This window comes from Apium graveolens, chromosome 10 (genome assembly GCF_009905375.1).
Source record: "Apium graveolens cultivar Ventura chromosome 10, ASM990537v1, whole genome shotgun sequence".
In the NCBI taxonomy this organism is placed as follows: Eukaryota; Viridiplantae; Streptophyta; class Magnoliopsida; order Apiales; family Apiaceae; genus Apium; species Apium graveolens.
Genome location: NC_133656.1, coordinates 155,375,531 through 155,381,530, shown reverse-complemented (window position 1 = coordinate 155,381,530; position 6,000 = coordinate 155,375,531). Strand labels below are relative to the sequence as shown.

The following is a 6,000-nucleotide window of genomic DNA, read 5'->3' as shown; positions in this document are numbered from 1 at the left end:
AGCAGCCCTATCATTCAAACGAGGCCTCGCAGCAGTACCCCTCGAAGAATCAGTAGTAGGGACTGTGTTACTGCTATCAATAGTTCTTGCTCTCTTGGGTGCCATCGAATCTGAATAAAAGTGCTGGAGAATTGTGTTTTTGTGTTTGGGAGAGAGTTGAAGTGTAGAAAGTGTATGGGAGATATATGGGATAGGTGTATGTATATATAGGGTATGGATTAGGGTAGAATTTGATTAGGAGTGGGTTTAAGGTGTAAAATCATGGGATAATGGTGAATAGGTCGTGGGTTTATGGGCTGTAATTTTTTTTTATTTTCTAATTTTTTTTTTTTTTATGGACTAAATTTTTTTTCTCCCAGCCGACCCCTGAGCGGTCGCTCAGCAGAGCTATGCGGGCGCTTAGGGGGCTACTGGAAAAAAAATCCTGCTCCCATTTTTCTGATTTTTTTGTGGTGTTGGATAAGTTATTAACTTCTAAGGGTTCCTGTAACAACAAATCATGGGTTGCCTCCCACGCAGCGCTTCTTTTTCGTCATTAGCTTGACGTTGCGTACCTACCTCAAGTTGTCAATAAAACGGCACTAACCACTTCTCGGTTTGCCGTGTCCCCATAGTAGCGCTTCAAACGCTGACCATTAACCTTGAATGCTTGGTCCAGATCATTCTCAAAAATCTCCACCGCTCCATGTGGAAACACAGTTTTGACAATAAAAGGTCCAGACCACCTTGATTTCAACTTCCCAGGAAAAAGTCGGAGATGAGAGTTGAATAAGAGAACTTGTTGCCCCGGCACGAATAACTTAGGATGTAGCTTCCTATCGTGCCACCTCTTCACCTTTTCCTTGTACATTTTGTTGTTCTCGTACGCTTGGAGTCGAAATTCATCAAGTTCATTAAGTTGAAGCATTCACTTCTTTCCAGCTGCATCTAGATCCAGGTTCAACTTTTTCAACGCCCAATAGGCCTTATGCTCAAGCTCCACCGGTAAATGACATCCCTTACCATACACCAGTTGAAACGGGGACATACCAAGTGGAGTTTTGTATGTTGTTCTGTAAGCCCAAACAGCTTCATCGAGCTTTAAAGACCAATCCTTCCTTGACGGAGAAACAACCTTCTCTAGAATGCGCTTGATCTCTCTGTTAGACACTTCCACTTGACCATTTGTTTGCGGATGATAGGCAGTAGCAACTCGATGATTCACATTATAATGCTGCATCATAGAAGTGAACTTACGGTTGCAGAAATGCGACCCTTCATCACTTATGATTACTCATGGCGTTCCAAACCTTGTGAAAATTTGCTTATGAAGAAAATTCAACACTGCCTTTGCATCATTTGTCGGTATAGCTTTGACTTCTACCCATTTTGAGACATAATCGACTGCCAGCAATATGTACTGATTGTTGCAGGACGAGACAAAAGGCCCCATGAAATCGATTCCCCAAACATCAAAGACCTCGACTTCAAGCATCACATTTAACGGCATCTCATCCTTTCTCGTCAAATTTCCCACTCTTTGGCAACGATCAAATCTTAAAACAAACTGATGAGCATCCTTAAACAAAGTAGGCCAGAAAAAAACTGCTTGCAGAATATGAGCTGTCGTCTTCTCACCACCATAGTGTCCACCATAAATTATGGAGTGGCAGTCTCGTAATATCCCCTCCGTCTCACAGAATGGGATACATCTCCTGATGATCTGGTCAGCTCCCTGTCTAAACAAATACGGTTCATCCCACATATACCACTTCACCTCATGCGGAAACTTCTTCTTTTAAGCTGTGGTCAAATTAGGAGGCATTATATTGCTGACTAGATAATTCACAATATCTGCGAACCATGGCTCTTCCTCCTGAACTGCGAACAACTGCTCATCCGGAAAAGATTCGTTGATCAATGTCTTATCATGTGAAGTAGACTCAGGATTCTCCAATCTAGAGAGATGGTCAGCTACTTGATTCTCAGTACCTTTTTGATCCTTGATCTCTAACTCAAATTCCTGTAGTAAGAGCACCCAATGAATGAGTCTCGGCTTCGAATCCTTCTTGGAAACCAAATAGCGAATGGTCGCATGATCAGTGAATTCTGTAACTTTTGTCCCAAGCAGATAAGATCGAAATTTCTCGAAACCAAAGACTATAGCCAAGAGCTCCTTCCCAGTAGTGGTGTAGTTCATTTGGGCCCCATTTAAGGTCTTGCTAGCATAGTAGACCGCATGAAAGAGATTATTCTTGCGCTGCCCAAGAACTGCGCCTACCGCATAATCACTCGCATCACACATCATCTCAAAAGGCTCTGTCCAATCCGGTGCTGTAATAACTGGTGCAGTGATTAAACTCTTCTTAAGAGTCTCGAATGCCGTTAAGCAGTCATCATCAAATTTGAAAGGCACATCCTTCTCAAGCAAGTTGCACAGCGGCTTAGATATCTTCGAAAAGTCCTTGATGAAACGTCGATAAAAACCCGCATGACCAAGAAAACTACGGATTCCTTTCACAGAAATAGGTGGTGGAAGATTTTCAATGACTCCCACCTTGGCTTTGTCCACCTCAAGACCCTTGCTAGAGACCTTATGCCCAAGAATAATGCCGTCACGCACCATAAAATGACATTTTTCCAAATTAAGCACCAAATTAGTTTCCACACACCTTTTGAGCACGGCACGAAGATTATTCAAACATTCATCATACGAATGTCCAAAGACGGAGAAGTCGTCCATGAACACCTCGACATTATTTCCAATCATGTCAGAGAATATAGCCATCATAAATCTCTGAAAAGTGGCCGGTGCGCCACATAACCCAAACGAAACTCTGTAAAAAGCAAACGTGCCGAATGGACAAGTGAAGGTAGTCTTTTCTTGATCCTCTGGTGCAATACAAATCTGATTATATCCCGAGTAGCCATCCAGAAGATAATAATACTCATGACCAGCCAACTTGTCAAGCATCTGATCAATTAACGGAAGAGGGAAGTGATCCTTCCTTGTGGCCTTGTTCAACTTTCGGTAATCCATGCATACTCTCCATCCCGTGACTATTCGAGTGGGGATGAGCTCGTTCTTCTCATTTGCTACCATAGTGATACCTCATTTCTTAGGCACACATTGCACGGGGCTCACCCAAGAACTGTCAGAAATAGGATAAATGATTCCTGCATCCAGCCACTTCAGAATTTCTTTCTTCACCACCTCTTTCATGATAGGATTAAGTCTGCGCTGTTGCTCAACAGTTGGCTTACTACCCTCCTCTAGCAGAATCTTATGCATGCAATATGAAGGGTTGATCCCTTTGATGTCTGCTATGGTCCATCCAATAGCCGATTTGAATTCTCTCAAAATCCTTAAGAGTTTGTCCTCCTCACTACCTGAAAGGTCAGATGCAATAATAACAGGTAATGTAGATGTATCACCTAAAAAAGCATACCTCAAGTGTTCAGGTAATGGCTTAAGCTCCTAGGTGGGTGCTTCCTCAATTGATGGTTTGAGCTTTCCTTCAACATTTTTGAGGTCAGAAGTACCAAGAGATTCAAACGGCATGTCCAGCTTTCGCCTCCAGGGAGAAGCATTAAGATATTGTAATTGTTCGTTGCCATCCTCCTCATCACTGTCAAAATCCCCCACTAAGGCCTTTTGTAATGCATCAGACATTAGCATATGATCGAGTTCTGAAGTAACCGCAGAATCAATCACATCCACTTTTAAGCACTCCTCATCTTCTGTAGGGAATTTCATTGCTTTGAATACATTGAAGGTCACATCCTGATCCTGCACCAGCATAGTAAGTTCACCTTTCTGCACATCTATCAAGGTACGGCCAGTAGCCAAGAAAGGTCTTCCCAAGATTATGGGAATCTTCTTATCTTCCTCGAAATCCAGAATAACAAAGTCTGCAGGAAAGAAGAGCTTATCCACCTTGACTAGCACATCCTCCACTATGCCCCTTGGGTAAGTAATAGAACGATCAGCCAATTGTAGAGACATGTAGGTGGGTTTTGGATCAGGCAAATCCAACTTTTTAAAGATCGACAACGGCATCAGATTGATGCTTGCTCCCAAATCGCAAAGGCATTTATCAAAAGACAACTTGCCAATGGTGCAAGGAATGGTGAAGCTACCTGGATCTTTAAGCTTTAGAGGTAACTTTTGTTGCAGCACAGCACTGCATTCTTCCATTAGAGCAACGGTCTCAAGATCATCCAGTTTCACCTTCCTTGAAAGAATACTCTTCATAAACTTCGCATAACTAGGCATTTGCTCCAGAGACTCAGCGAAAGGTATATTGATGTGAAGTTTCTTGAACACCTCCAGAAACTTACCAAACTGCTTATCCAGCTTTTGTTGTTGCAATCTCTTAGGGAAAGGTGGTGGAGGATAGAGCTGTTTCTCCCCTGTATTACCCTCAGGCAGGGTGTGTTCAACAGTAGTCTTCCTTGGTTCCACCGCTTTCTCCTTTTGCTTAGCTTCTTCATCTTCAACTTCAGCTTCTCTTTCTTTTGCCTTTTCAGCCTCAGCAACTTTCCCAGACCTTAAGGTAATAGCCTTGACTTGCTCTTTAGCTTCCTTCCTGCCTGGCAAGGAAGCTCAATCCTGATCCTGCACCAGCATAGTAACCTGGCTCATTTGCAGCCATAGTCTCAATAAGATTGTAAGCCTCAGTATAGCTTTTGGCCCACAAGGCGCCTCCAGCTTCTGCATCGAGCATGGGCCGAGATTGGGCCCCTAAACCATTATAGAAACCAGTGATCACCATCCAATCGGGCATTCCATGATGTGGACACTTTCTCAATATTTTCTTGTAGCGCTCCCAAGCTTCGTACATAGATTCTGTAGGTTGCTGCGCAAACTGAGTAAGAGCACTCCTCATAGCAGCAGTCTTTGCCATCGGATAAAATTTCACCAGAAACTTTTGCGCAAGATCTTGCCAAGTAGTGATGGACCCAGCTGGTTCAGAATGTAACCAGTCCTTAGCTTTATCCCTCAGTGAGAATGGGAAAAGCCTCAGTTTGATAGCCTCATCAGTCACACCATTATATTTGAAAGTACTGCAGATCTCGACAAAATTCCTTATGTGCATGTTGGGGTCTTCAGTCGCAGCTCCTCCGAAAGAAACAGAATTTTGCACCATCTGAATAGTGCCCGGCTTGATTTCAAAGGTGTTAGCTTGAATAGCCGGATGAAGAATGCTTGACTGAATGTCATCAATTTTAGGCCGAGAAAAGTCCATAAGAGATGGATCTGCCGGAATAATATGATCACCCATGATTACTGGCTCTTTCTGCTCAATTCCTGAATCCGAATCTTCAAAATCTATCTTCTCCGGAATATCAAGAACTTCGTCTGTCTCCTCAGCTGTATCTAAAGTCCTATTGCGAGTACGAGAACGAGTTTGCATAAACGCTCGCTAAAGTACCTGAAACACAACCGAAAACAATAAGTAACACATCTTAATCACTGAGTCCTAACGACCAATGATGGTAAGTACATAAACTAAACAAATATGCCGAGTCCCCGGCAGCGGCGCCAAAAACTTGTTAGGGCGGAAACACGCGCTAATAATACACGCAAGTATACGCGTTCGCAAGTAATATAGAATACTTTCTAGTTCGTTCCCACAGAGACTCAGACTAATTATGTTCAATTAAATTCACTCACCAATGTATGATTACTTCTCAATGTTAAGATAATAACACTTAGATTTAATTAACTAATTATTAACTACAATTAACTACTAAAATTAACCACTTAATTAACACTTTGAATTAACAATATTAAAACACTCATGAGATCACAACTTCATTACTACTTCCTTCAATAGTCATTGTTATTACCCTTAGCATGCAACAGTGATGATATTAATCGAATAATACGAAATTGATAAAAGCCAACTTTCATTGTACTAATACCATTCTACCAAACATCCACAATTAAGATAGAAGTTGAATAGGCATCAATTATGTTGAGTCCCTATATGTCTACGAAAATTGACAACATAATGA

At 42.0% G+C, this 6,000-nt stretch overlaps 1 non-coding gene across 1 annotated transcript; it reads left to right on the top strand.

The window, feature by feature from the left end:
• Window positions 1-4,764: 4,764 nt before the first annotated feature.
• Window positions 4,765-4,871, top strand: LOC141694274 (small nucleolar RNA R71). Its single transcript, XR_012563594.1, has one exon. It is a non-coding gene; the product is annotated as a small nucleolar RNA R71 (small nucleolar RNA).
• Window positions 4,872-6,000: the final 1,129 nt, after the last annotated feature.